Source organism: Ceratotherium simum, chromosome 22 (genome assembly GCF_057802395.1).
Source record: "Ceratotherium simum simum isolate JZ-2026a chromosome 22, ASM5780239v1, whole genome shotgun sequence".
Taxonomy (NCBI): domain Eukaryota; kingdom Metazoa; phylum Chordata; class Mammalia; order Perissodactyla; family Rhinocerotidae; genus Ceratotherium; species Ceratotherium simum.
The window spans coordinates 9919657-9934530 of record NC_141921.1 but is presented as its reverse complement, the minus strand read 5'-3'; the positions used below and the strand labels follow the sequence as shown (position 1 = coordinate 9934530).

The 14874-nt window shown below is 38.1% G+C and overlaps 1 protein-coding gene across 1 annotated transcript in view; it reads right to left on the bottom strand.

Moving 5' to 3' along the window:
- AGBL4 (AGBL carboxypeptidase 4) overlaps positions 1 to 14874 on the bottom strand; it is a 1245941-nt gene that overhangs the window by 383529 nt on the left and 847538 nt on the right. The gene's annotated exons all lie outside the window — the stretch shown is intronic.

The window sequence follows — 14874 nt, the reverse complement described above, 5'->3', positions numbered from 1 at the left end:
AAGGATATCAGCTGACTTCTCAGCAGAAACCTTACAGGCTAGAAGAGAATGGCACAATATATTTAAAGTGCTAAAAGGAAAAAACTTACAGCCAAGAATACTCTATCCAGCAAGGTTATCATTCAAAATGGAAGGAGAGAGCAAAATTTTCCCAGACAAGCAAAAATTAAAGGAGTTTGTCACCAAGAAACGAGTACTACAAGAAATGTTAAAGGGACTGATTTAAGGGGAAAAGAGAAGACCACAAATAGGAAAAATTATCTATTTCCATGATAAGAATGTAATGGATACAAATGCACAAAAAAAGAGCTTAGATATGATATTAAAAACATAAAAGGAGGGAGGAGGGGAGTTAAAGAGTACAGCTTTCAGACAGAGGCCAAACTAAAGTGACCATCAATTCTGTATAGAAGAAGGAAGGAACAGAGAAGGACTACTAAAACACTGAGGAAAAAAAAAAAAGTTAAAAAATGGCAGTAAGTACATACTTATCAATAGCTACTTTCAATGTTAATGGACTAAATGCTCCAATTCAAAGGCATAGGGTGGCTGACTGGATAAAAAAACAAGACCCATATATATGCTGCATACAAGAGACACACTTCAGACCTAAAGACACTCACAAACTGAAAGTGAAGGGATGGAAAAAGATACTCCACGCAAATGGCAATGAAAAGAAAGCTGGGGTAGCAGTACTCATATCAGACAAAATAGACTTTAAAACAAAAACTGTAAAAAGAGACAAAGAAGGGCATTACATAATGATCAAGGGAACAATCCAACAAGAGGATATAACACTTGTAAATATCTACGCATCCAATGTAGGTGCACCTAAATATATAAAGCAATTACTAACAGACATAAAAAGAGAAATAGACAGTAACACAATAATAGTAGGGGATTTGAACACTCCACTTACACCAATGGATAGATCATCCAAACAGAAGATCAATAAGAAAACATTGGCTTTAAACGACACACTAGAACAGATGGACCTAGTAGATATATACAGAGCATTCCATCCAAAAACCGAAGAATACACGTTCTTTTCAAATGCACATGGAACATTCTCCAGGACTGATCACATATTAGGCCACAAAACAAGTCTCCATAAATTTAAGAAGATTGAAATTATACCAAGCATCTTTTCTGACCACAACGGTATGAAACTAGAAATCAACTATAGGAAGAAAATCAGAAAAACCACAAACGAGTGGAGATTAAACAAAATGCTACTAGACAACGACTGGGTTAACGAAGAAATCAAAGAAGAAATCAAAAAATACCTGGAGACAAATGAAAATGAAAATACCACATGCCAGAATTTATGGGATACAGCAAAAGCGGTTCTAAGAGGGAAGTTTATAGCGATACAGGCCTATCTCAACAAACAAGAAAAATCTCAAATAAACAATCTAAAAATGCACCTAAAGGAACTGGAAAAAGAAGAACAAACAAAGCCCAAAATCAGTAGAAGAAGGGAAATAATAAAAATCAGAGCAGAAATTAATGAAATAGAGACCAAAAAAAAAAAGAAAAAAATAGAAAAATTAATAAAACCAAGAGCTGGTTCTTTGAAAAGATAAACAAAATTGACAAACCTTTAGCTAGACTCACCAAGAAAAAAAGAGAGAAGGCACAAATAAGTAATATCAGAAATGAAAGAGGAGAAATTACAACAGACACCTCAGAATTACAAAAGATTATAAGAGAATACTATGAAAAGCTATATGCCAACCAATTAGACAATCTGGAAGAAATGGATAAATTCTTAGAACCATACAACTCTTCCAAAACTGGATCAAGAAGAAGTAGAGAATCTGAATAGACCAATCACCAGTAAGGAGATCGAAACAGTAATCACAAACCTCCCCAAAAATAAAAGTCCAGGACCAGACGGCTTCTCTGGTGAATTCTACCAAACATTCAAAGAAGACTTAATAGCTATCCTTCTCAAACTCTTCCAAAAAATTGAGGAGGCGGGGAAGCTCCCTAATTCATTCTACGAAGCCGACATTACCCTGACACCAAAACCAGACAAGGACAACACAAAAAAAGAAAATTACAGGCCAATATCACTGATGAACATCGATGTGAAAATCCTCAACAAAATACTAGCAAATTGCATACAACAATATGTTAAAAAGATCATACACCATGATCAAGTGGGATTTATTCCAGGCATGCACGGATGGTTTAACATTCGCAAATCAATCAACGTGATACATCACATTAATAAAATGAAGAATAAAAATCACATGATCATCTCAATAGATGCAGAGAAAGCATTTGACAAGATACAGCATCCATTTATGATAAAAACTCTGAATAAAATGGGGATAGAAGGAAAGTACCTCAACACAATAAAGACCATATATGAGAAAGCCACAGCTAATATCATCCTCAATGGTGAAAAACTGAAAGCTATCCCTCTAAGAACAGGAACCAGACAAGGATGCCCACTGTCACCACTCCTATTTAACATAGTACTGGAAGTCCTGGCCAGAGCAATCAGGCAGAGAAAGAAATAAAAGGGATCCAAATTGGAAAGGAAGAAGTGAAACTGTCACTATTTGCAGATGACATGATTTTACATATAGAAAACCCTAAAGAATCCACCAGAAAACTTTTAGAAGTAATAAACGAATATGGTAAAGTTGCAGGATACAAAATCAACATACAAAAATCAGTTGCATTTCTGTACACTAACAACGAATTAGCAGAAAGAGAAATTAAGAATACCATCCCATTTACAATTGCAACAAAAAGAATAAAATATCTAGGAATAAACTTAACCAAAGAGGTGAAAGATCTGGACACTGAAAACTATAATACATTGCTGAAAGAAATTGAAGAAGACACAAAGAAATGGAAAGATATTCCGTGCTCTTGGATTGGAAGAATTAACATAGTTAAGATGTCCATACTTCCTAAAGCCATCTATAGATTCAATGCAATCCCTATCAAAGTTCCAACAACATTTTTCACAGAAATAGAACAAAGAATCCTAAAATTTATATGGGACAACAAAAGACCCCGAATAGCTACAGGAATCCTGAGAAAAAAGAACAAAGCTGGAGGTATCACACTCCCTGATTTCAAAATATACTACAAAGCTACAGTAACCAAAACAGCATGGTGCTGGCACAAAAACAGACACACAGATCAATGGAATAGAATCGAAAGCCCAGAAATAAACCCACACATCTATGGACAGCTAATCTTTGACAAAGGAGCCAAGAACATACAATGGGGAAAAGAAAGTCTCTTCAACAAATGGTGTTGGGAAAACTGGATAGCCACATGCAAAAAAATGAAAGTAGACCCTTACCTTACACCATACACAAAAATTAACTCCAAATGGATTAAAGACTTGAATGTAAGACCTGAAACCATGAAACTTCTAGAAGAAAACATAGGCAGTACGCTCTTCGACATCGGTCTTAGCAACATCTTTTCAAACACCATGTCTGACCGGGCCAGAGAAATAATAGAAAAAATAAACAAATGGGACTACATCAAACTAAAAAGCTTCTGTACAGCAAAGGAAACCATCCACAAAACGAAAAGACAACCCAACAATTGGGAGAAGATATTTGCAAACCATACATCTGATAAGGGCTTAATCTCCAAAATATATAAAGAACTCATGCATCTCAACATCAAAAAAACTACCAACCCAATTAAAAAATGGGTAAAAGACCTGAACAGACATTTCTCCAAAGAAGATATACAGATGGCCAACACATGAAAAGATGTTCAAAATCACTAACTATCAGGGAAATGCAAATCAAAACTACAATGAGATATCACCTCACGCCCATCAGAATGGCTATAATTAACAAGACAGGAAACAACATGTGTTGGAGAGGATGTGGAGAGAAGGGAACTCTCATACACTGCTGGTGGGAGTGCAAACTGGTGCAGCCACTATGGAAAACAGTATGGAGATTCCTCAAAAAATCAAGGATAGAATTACCATATGATTCAGCTATTCCACTGTTGGGTATTTACCCAAAGAACTTGAAAACACCAATTTGTAAAGGTACATGCACCCCTGTGTTCATTGCAGCGTTATTCACAATAGCCAAGACTTGGAAGCAACCTAAGTGCCCATCAAGGGACGAATGGATAAAGAAGATGTGGTATATATACACAATGGAATACTACTCAGCCATAAGAAACGACGAAATCCAGCCATTTGTGACAACATGGATGGACATTGAGGGTATTATGCAAAGTGAAATAAGTCAGAGGGAGAAGGTCAAATACCGTATGATTTCCTTCATTAAGTAGTAGATAATAACAACAATAAACAAACACATAGGGACAAAGATTGGATTGGTGGTTACCAGAGGGGAAGGGGGGAGGGAAGAGGGTGAAAGGAATAATTCGGTACATGTGTATGGTGATGGGTTGTAATTAGTATTTGGGTGGTGAACATGATGTAATCTATTCAGAAACAGAAGTATAATGATGTACACCTGAAATTTTTACAATGTTATAAACCAATGTTACTGCAATAAACAAAAAATTAAAAAAAAAAAAAGAAGTCATCATACCTTGGGAATTATACCATGAAAATACATCTGTGAATTCTAGAGATCAAAGTGGTAAAAGTCAAGCATCTTACATCCCCATATCAGCAGGAATTTGGTGTCAAAAAATGGCAATTGATCCAATGACTAGAGCAAAAATTCACCTCTGAGTTTCTGGAATGTTTCCAATTTAACATACTCTGGCCTGTTATCTTATTTATGATAGAAAAGTCCCAGAAATTTTAATGTTTTATAACACATTAAAAGTAAGTGAATGCATTAAGTCAGTAACTGTTAACAATAAAATACACTGAAGTCTGAAAAGATGAATACAAGTTAGAGTTACTTGCCCAAATGTGGGCATGTTATGCATTAGTTCATGGCCATAGACATCATTTAAAAATTCATTTAAAAAATCTAGGCACATAAAAACTCACAAAAAAACCTTTTAGAACTAATAAATTCAGTAAAGTTGCAGGATAAAAAATTGACATACAAAAATCAGTTGCGTTTCTATACACAAATGATGAACTATCCAAAGAGAAAATTAACAAAACAATTCCATTCACAATAGCAACAAAAAATATACAAAATACTTAGGAATAAACTTAACCAAAGAGGTAAAATTCTTGTACACTGAAAATTACAAAACACTGATGAAGGAAACCAAAGAAGACAAAGATAAATGGAAAGACATCCTGTGTTCATGAACTGGAAGAATTAATATTAAAATTTCCATACTATCCAAAGTGATCCACAGATTTGATGCATTTCCTATAAAAATTCCAATGATAATCTTCACAGAAATAGAAGAAACAATCCTAAAACCTGGAAACCTAAATCCTGGAACCACAAAAGAACCTAAATTGCCAAAGTAATCTTGAGCAAGAAAAACAAAGCTGGAGGCATCACATTTCCTGACTTCAAAATATATTACAAAGCTACAGTAATCAAAACAGTATGGTACTGGCATAAAACAGACATATAGACCAATGCAACAGAAGAGAGAGCCTAGAAATAAATCCATACATCTAGGGTCAACTGATCTTTGACAAGGGTACCAATAACACACAATGTGGAAAGGATACACTCTTCAGTAAGTGATGTTATGAAACTGGATATCCACATGCAGAAGAATGAAATTGGACCCTTATCTCATATCATATACAAAATCAACTCAAAATGGATTAAAGGATTCATTTTAAGACCTGAAACTGTAAAAGTACTAGAAGAAAACATTAGGGAAAATGCTTCTTGACATCAGTCTGGATAATGAATTTTTGGACATGACACCAAAAGCAGAGGCAACAAAAGCAAAAATAGACAAGTGGGATTGCATCAAACTAAAAACTTCTGCACAGCAAAGGAAACAACCAACAGAGTAAAAAGGCAACCTATGGAATGGGAAAAAATATTTGCAAACCATATATCTGATAAGGGGTTAATATCAAAAATATATAAGGAACTCATACAATTCAATAGCAAAGAAACAAATAACTTGATTAAAAAATGGGAAAAGGATATGAATAGACATTTCTCAAAAGAAGAAATATAAATTGCCAACAGGTATATGAAAAAGTGCTCAGTATCACTAATCACCAGGGAAATGCAAATCAAAACCACGATGAGATACCACCTCACAATAGAATGGCTACTATTAAAAAGACAAAAGAAAACAAGTGCTGTGAGAATGGAAAGAAGAAGGAACCCTTGTGCATTGTTGGTGGAAATGCAAATTGGTATAGTCGCTATGGAAAACATTATGGAGGTTCCTCAAAAAATTAAAAATAGAACTACCTTATCATCCAGCAATCCTTCTGTGTATATATCCAAAGGAAATGGAATCAGTATCTCAAAGAGATATCTGAACTCTCATGTTCATTGCAGCATTATTTACAATTGCCAAGATATGAAAACAACCTAAATGTCCATCCACAGATGAATGGATGAAGAATATATACATACATACACAATGGAATATTATTCAGCCTTGAAAAAGAATGAAAATCTGCCATTTGTGACAACATGGATGAACCTGGGGGACATTATGCTAAATGAAATAAGCCAGACACAAAAAGACAAATACAGCATGATCTAACTTATATGCAGAATCTAAAATAGTCATAAAAGCAGAGAGTAGAATGGTGGTTGCCAGGGACTGGTAGGTGCAGGAAACGGGGAGATGTTGGTCAAAGGGTAAAAACTTTCAGTTATAAGATGAGTAAATTCTGAGGATCTAATGTACAGCATTGTGACTATAGTTGATAATTCTGTATTGTACACTTGAGATTTGCTAAGAGAGTAGATCTTAAGTGTTCTCACTACAGAAAAAAAGAAAGAAAAAAATGGCAATGTGAGATGATGGATATGTTAATTAGCTTGATTATTTCACAATGTACACATACATCGAAACATCAAGTTGTATACTTTAAATATATACAATTTTTGTCAATTATACCTCAATAAAGTTGGGAAATAAATCTAGGAACTACACTAAGCTGTCTGAACATTATCTTATTTAATTCCCATGACCCTCCTCTGAGGTATGTTTTATATTATATAAACCTCCGTTTTGCAAATGAAAGAATTGAGTCTTAGCTAGGTTAAGTGACTTTCTCAAGGTCACAAAGACCCAGTTCTGTCTGACTCCAAATCCCATTGAGACTCCACATGGCCTCTTCCACACGGAACAAAGGCATGGTGTTTTTTAGTCTTGAAGCCCACACACTGCACGAACCAGACACTCACGTGGTGGTGGCAGCAATTATTTCATTATTTACTTTTAAATGATTTTTCTTTTCATAAAGAGAACATTAGTATTCCAAACATCAAGAAAATGCGTGATTTTTCTTTTTCTTGCTTTCTGTTTTTTGTCTCATTGCCAGGGATAAACAGTGTTCCAAGGGTCATTTTCTCTGATTATCAGCTTTGGGGATTGGAGAACATTGTTGATGACCACCAAAGCTGTCAGATCTCCCCTAATAATCCAAATGTGTTACTCAAAGATTTGCCAATAACCTTTTGACAAAAAAGACAGAATAATTTATTAAATATTGAGTAATAGGATTTCTTCAAAGCCAAGATAAAGCCTGCAGTGGGGTTAATATGAGTCTTGTTTCCTTAAGGACTCCTTTACCTGTGCTCTCCTCTGCACCCTGTTTTTGGCATCTATCCTAATATTTCTCTCACTGGCTTGCCATTGTATGTTTACTTGACTTTTCCCCACTGGACTTGAAGTTTTCCCCAGCAGGGACTCTTTCATCTCAGTGTTCCTAAACTTGGCACAGGGCCTGGTTACAAGCCTCTGCTTAGTAAATATGTGGAGAATGAATGAATGAATGTAACCTTATTTTTTTTCCATAAAGGGAATTTGTTAAATGTATAACTAGTGTTGGTATAACTTTTAAGTCTCCATGAGAACTGTCATGTAAGTTGACAAGTCAGAAAAAATTCCTCATTAGACCATGTTGGGATTGTTGGTTTGGGAAATGCAATACCCAAATCTTGGTGTGTTCTCTGATCTTCATTAAACAACTATCCTAATTAATCATGAAGTCAACTTTTTAATGAACTATTTCTACAAAATTCAGCATTGGTCCTCAAACCCTGATTCCTCATGCAGATTCTAGACCCCTCTCACTCAAGATGGCTTCTCCTAGGGCATTCTGGTTCTGTCTGCCAGGAATACCCATCTTTGGGCCATATGACCAAATTGTGAATAAAAGTAGACTGAGAACAAGGAGTGGGCATGGACTAACCTGGGAATATGACCTGGTATAGCTAGAATGATGTCCCACTGGTACCTCAATATCCACACGTCTTCAACTGAGGTTATGAATTTTTCACCAAAACCTACTCCTTCCCCCAGTGAGTTGTCTCCAGCTCATTGTATGACATCACCACCTCCTCAGTTACTCAGGCTAGAACCTGGGTGTCATTCTTGATTCCTCCTACTATTCAGCTCTCTCATTGACATCCTATCAGTTCTAGGCCATGAACAGACCTTAAAATGCCCACTTCTCCTTTCCAACAGCTACCACCCCACTTAAAGGCCATGTCATTTCTCATGTTTGCTGCAATAACCTCCTGCCTGGTCTTTCTGCCTCTAGTAATCCCCACATTGAAGTCAGAGGTATCTTTGCAAGATGCAAAACTAACCATGTCATTCCCCTGTCAAAATTTCTTCAGGTACATACTGTTCTCAGGAGCTGCCTTTAATTGGTGTCCCCAGCACCTTCTGCTCTCATCACTCCCCCACTATGCTCCCGCCATCTTGAACTGCTTTGACTTTCTCCAATAGGTTTTATATTCTCTTGCTTCTGGGGACTTGAACCAGCCTGGAACATCCTTCCCCAGATCTTTGTCTGACTAACTCCTATTTGCCCTTCAAGTCTTAGCCTAATTGTCATTTTCTTTGGGAAGTCTTCCCTGGTTCCTTCCTGACTAAGATAACTAACTCAGCTGGATGCTAAGCTCCAAGAGGGCAGGGCTATGTCTTCCTCAGTGCCTAGCATGGTGCCATATACAAACTGTATTTGTTGAATGAATGAAAAAAGGGGAAGAAGAAAATTAATATTTATTAAGTACTGATTATGTGCCAGGTGCTGTCTAGGCCCTATCTCATTAAAGTCATTTAGTCCCCACGACAACACTGCAGAAGGCATCACAGTCTCCATTTTACAGACAGAGAAATGGAGACTCAGAGAAGTTGACTAACTTATTTAAGGCCACACAGCTGGTAAGGGCAGAGCAAGGACTGACTTCAAAATCTATATCTTTGTATTGTTCCATATGCCTAGCATAGAGCCTGTAGCATATGGGATGATCAAAAAACCTTTGTGAAATGAATGAAGAAGTGAATATATGGAGATCACAGCTGCAAATAATATAATCTATTTCAGGAAGAAAATATACACCCAAATAATAATAATGACTATCTTTGGGTGATGGGTCTAGGGATGATTTATTATTATTATTATTACTATCATCATCATCATTGTCATCATCACCACCATCCTATCTTCTTGCATTTTATGTTTTATTTAATGAATATGCATTCATTATTAATTATTTATGTATTATGAGAAAATAAGCAAAATTAAAGTAAATGCAACTAAACTATAGATATAATCCATTTCAACAATGAACTAAGTACATCATAGAAAAGAGGTAGATACCCCCTTCTATCTTCTTCTTTTTTCCATAGTATTTACTATCTTCTAACATTCTATTTAATTTACTTATTATATTTATTGTCTGTCTCCTCCAGTAAACTATAAGCTTCACAAGAGTATGCACTTAACTCATTTATGTATCCCAAGTGTTAAGAATAAAATGCCTGGCACAGAGTAGGTCTCAATAAATATTTATTGAATGATTAAATAGCCATATCATTTTCAAACTCCTTAAACGATGCCTTGGTTTCCAGTGATTTTTGGCTTACTTCTTTGCAAACAGCTTCTTGGTTATCTAACTTGAATTTCCCTAGGTTAAATAAAAGGATTCTGCTGAAACCGAAAGACAAATTTTATCAAAATGGAGATTCTTAGTCAATGGAAATGGGAAGAAATGGGATTTGAGGCAGAGAAGTCCAGGAGGTGTGTGCTCTACCACAGAGACAAATAGGACCTAGTAATAGGAGCCTGGCAAGAAAAGAAGGATGGAGGAATCAGAGAAGGACGAGGAAGAAGGGCAAAGCTGAGCTATGGTTCCAAAGACCTTCACATTTCTGCTGCAGATGGGCAGGATTGAGCCCAAGCCCATCAGTCCTCCCAAATCCTCCATGTCCTCTCCATCTCAATGCTCTAATCCAGTTCTCATCATTTCTTGCCTAGACAATTGCGACAGCCTCCACAGTAGTCTCACTCCTCCAGTCTTGCCACTGGTAGTCCAAACTCCACGTTGCATGCAGTCAGACTGATTCTTTCATAAGTAAAGCTCTACTGTTATTTTTCTGTTTTACTTCTTTATTATTTCTTATTATCTGGAGGATGAAATCAAAACTTCTCAGCATGGAATTCAGGGCCTTTATGCTGACTTCTCCAGCTCTATCTCCTATCACGCTCACATTTCCAAGGCTATGCCCATTCTCTCCATGCCCAACACCCACAGGTCTTTTGTCACACTCTGAATGTGTGATGGCTTTTTATACACTATGCCTTGGCACGTGCTGTTGACCTTTTCTATTCCTGGTGAAGTCCTAGGCATCCTTCAAGGCCAGCTCAAACGCCACTCCCTTTGGGAAGTGTTTGGTCCTCCCAGCTCCACAGGGACAGTTAATTACATCTGTACTTGTGCTTTAGGAGCACTCCTTACACTCCTCTGGCACAGCGAAGTGTTGTTTATTTCTCCCATCCCCAGCCTGTGCTATCCTTGAGGGCAGGGACTGTCTTGGTCACTGTGATATCACTAACATGTAGCATAATACTTAGCACTTGTTAGTGCTCAAAACCACTAAAGCAAATGGTTCTCAGTATGTGATCAGGGCCAGCAGAATTAGCATCACTGGGGAACTTGTTAGAAATGCAAATTCTTAGGCTACACCCCAGATCTACTAAATTGGAAACACTGGGAGTGGGATCCAGTCCTCCAGGTGATTCTGATGCATACTAAAGATTGAGAACTGCTGTTCTAAAGGATTAAAGGAATCAAAGAGGACTTCTGTGTGGGAAGAATCAGGAAAGCTTCCCAAGGGAGGAACCATTTGGATTGGGCCTGAGAGAGGTAAGATTTAGATATGAAGAAATAAAAGGGAAGTGCTTTCCTGAGAGAGGAAATTTTCAGAACAAAGGCAAGGAGATAGAGAAGCACAGTGCATGGTTAAGCACTGTTGTTGGGTCCAGTTGCCTGGAGTCTAGAAAGAGTGAAGGAAAGTAAAGAGAGATCAGTTTGTTAGTTCGGGGGCCTCTCCCACTGGCTCAATAAGCTTCTCCCCAGCAGGGACTGTGTTTGACTCAGCTCTGTGTCTGATAGCTGACCCAGGGCAAGGTCTTAGTGAATGTTTGATGAATGACTGATTGAGGGCAGCTCAATTGAAGAAGAATATCAGATTAATAGGTTTTCTGGGAGACCAGCCATATCATGGAACTGTTCCTGAAAAGGAAAGTGCAGGGAAAATGGCTCCACTGCAGTTAGAGCATAAACTTTCCCATCTGGCTCCATCTAGTGTCCTAATGGGCAGATTTCTAGTCTAGGACATCTCTAGCCACAGAGGAAACATCCTCTGATTGTTATGCTGCAGGCATAGGGGTGGGAGGGAGCAGGGCAGCCAGGGGCCTGGCTGCAAACTGAAAACAACTTTAGGTCTGAGCTTTCTTGATTTTTTCATTAGGTTATTGCATTTGAATTTCCCATAGCTTTGTTGTGTGTGTATGTGTGGAGGGATGAGAGACAAGTCCTTTGCATATGCCAAATTCCAAAGGTTGTGCACCCAGAATTTGAATTCTGATGTTAGGGCATATGTGACAGATTTTGGCCATGTTCTGTAACCTCCGCCAGGGGGTGTCCCAGACTCTAACAAAGTAGCATGCACACCTAGGACTTGGGAGGAGGTAATTTTTCTTTAAAGGTGATCAATAAATTATTGTCAATGCCTTTGATAAGGATTGAATGAATGCTATTCTAAGAAAACAACAGAGATACAAACATATGTACAAGAGTGTTCATTAAACTGTAAAACATTGAAAATTACCTAAATGTTGAATAAGAGGAAATGATTAAATGTTATTCACATACATATTATGGCACATTATGCAATTCTTAACATCATATTTTTGAAGAATATTTAATAACAGGGGAAATCGTCATGATATAGTGTTGAATGAAAAAAGGAAAATACAGTACACACTCATTTTATTGAAAATGTATAAAAATACAAAGAAAAAGTTTGGTGAGAAATACAGTGATATGTTGACTTGTGGAATTAGCAGCAATTTAAATTTAAATTCTTCTACTTTTATATATTTTCTACAATGAGTATATTTATAGTTTAAATATGGCATTAAACGAAAAATTGGGCAGTCACATAAAAAAAGGAAAATGTCAGAAAATGACAAGTGGGATATTAGTCAAATAGGGAACATGTAATCAGATAAAAAATATGTAGTTGCAGTAGTTTGGAAAAACATATTCTGCCAATATTACCTGTTATAACCCAGGCACCATTATTATTATTAAGAGGTCACATGTTTGCTGTTTTAATAAACTACTTCCTATTTTTAAAATAGTTAAATAAAATTAACTAGTACCTTGTTAGGCAATTTAGTTTTCAGGAGTAAAATGCCACCTATGAGACAACAGATATGCAGGCTAGTTAAAAAGTTTAACCAGCTGAGTCCAGGATGGAAAATCATATATCCTTGATAGTGCCCATTTTTAATGAGCCATCTGTGAACAACATTATTTGTATAACATCAGCTATACTCTCCCTAATATTTTCACATCAATCTCACAAAAATCCCATCAGCAAATTGTGACTGATTGATAGATGTACTATTCCTTTTGCCTAAAAGAGCACTGTGTCTCAGAAATGGCAGGTCAAGTAAGATTTGCTGATGTTTCTTTTGTGCCCAGAACTGAGCTAGACAATAGGCCTGTCCTCTTACAGCTTTATCTCGATGAATCTTCACAATGATTTTATGACACAGGTGCTATTAGCCTTGCTTTGCAAATGAGAAAATTGGGGCTCAGAGAGGGGAAATGACTTCCCCAAGGTCATAGCACTAGCATGCAAGTAGCAGTGCCTGGTTCAAACCGCGATTTGTCCACTTGCAAACCCAAGCACTTCCTACCACATTCTTCATTTCCTGGAAGGGTCACCTCCAGGGGAGAAGTAAAAGGATGGAGGAGGAGATGCAATGTCTGAAGCTCTCAGAAGGCACCACCGTGGCCCAGCTCCTGCTTTGCACTCTAGTGACCTTGAGCTTGAAAGGGACAAAGGAGCAGACTCCCCTGATGCTCTGTGATGAGTCAAGAGGAAAGGCAGCTCTCAGGGAAACAGCTGGCCTTTCTCCAGCAGCCTGGCCCGGGAGATAAACAGATCAATGCAGACACTCACCTCCATCTAATGAGCTAATGGCGCAGCCGGGTATTGCCTTATTGGATTGCGGGTTGTGCTGACAGGGCCCAGAGTTAAGCAGGCCTACTTCGGGGACAGGGGACTCATTACCCAACCCCCTAGTGAAGTCTGGCTCCTTTGTAGGAAAGCTAGGAATGGCTTGTTCCTTTATTTGTTTGTTCATCGTCTGTCTGTGTGTTTGTTTTTCCTCACTCTCCTAGGACAATGTTGAGATTTGATGAAATGATGTCAATGATCTTTCTGCTCTGTAGACAGAGTGCCCCAGAAAGGAAACATTGTCCTCCAAGAGGCAGCCTGGTGTGTCACTAAGAGTCCTCACCTGGGCATCAGCACAGCTGCATCCTGATTCCCACAGTGACTCCCTGTGGGACTTAGGGCGCGTCCCTCTCTGGATGTCAACTTTCCACGTGAGCCATGCAAGCATGGGAGTGACTGGAATAAAAGGTGTTTCTGTGCCAAGTAGCATGCCATAAGCAGAAGTGGTTCACCTGACACTGACAATTATATTAAGCTACTGGCTTGATCCTGCTCCTGCCTCTGCAAACCAACTTGTTAATAATGATGCTAATGACAATTCTAACAATAATTATAAATGTATGATAATTGAACATCTCTCACTAAGAGACAACCACTGTCACTCATCACTAACATCAAACTCTTGCTCTCTTTTCTAGAGCAATCTCTCCCTCTCTGAGTTTCATTCTTGACTCTTTTCAGTGCCTTCAGCTGTATTTCCTCTGGTCTGCTGCTGTTGGCAGGAAGCAGGCACGCCTCTTTGGAGGCTGCCAGACCATCTCACTGAGTCAGGACTCAGCTAGTCCCTGCTTCTGCACTGGTTTATTCCCAGCATATACAGGCTCCTGGGTTTAAGTAAGCCAAGTGGCCATTTCCTGTTGGCACTTGACTTAGGCCCTCCTTAGTGACCAGAGAAAGCTGCCTAGGGGTGGGGGCCGGGGCAGGAATCTCCCCCAGACCCCCTCCCTGAATACTCAGATGCCTGAAGGCAGACCCACTGCTTGCTGCACAGGCACAAAAAGATTAAGGAGCTGCACAGTCTCCAAACTAGAAGGATGCCAGGTAGGCCACTGTCCTCAACTCAAGACTGGAGAATAGAAACTGTAGTCACAGAGCCATTCTTTAAGGCTTCTAAAAATAGAACCTTTATATACGTCCTTTTCTGAGGAATCTTCAGAGGGATTTTGGTCTAAAAGTATCTTTAGGGTTGAACTATCTCAGTGGTTTACAAATTTTTTAAACTGT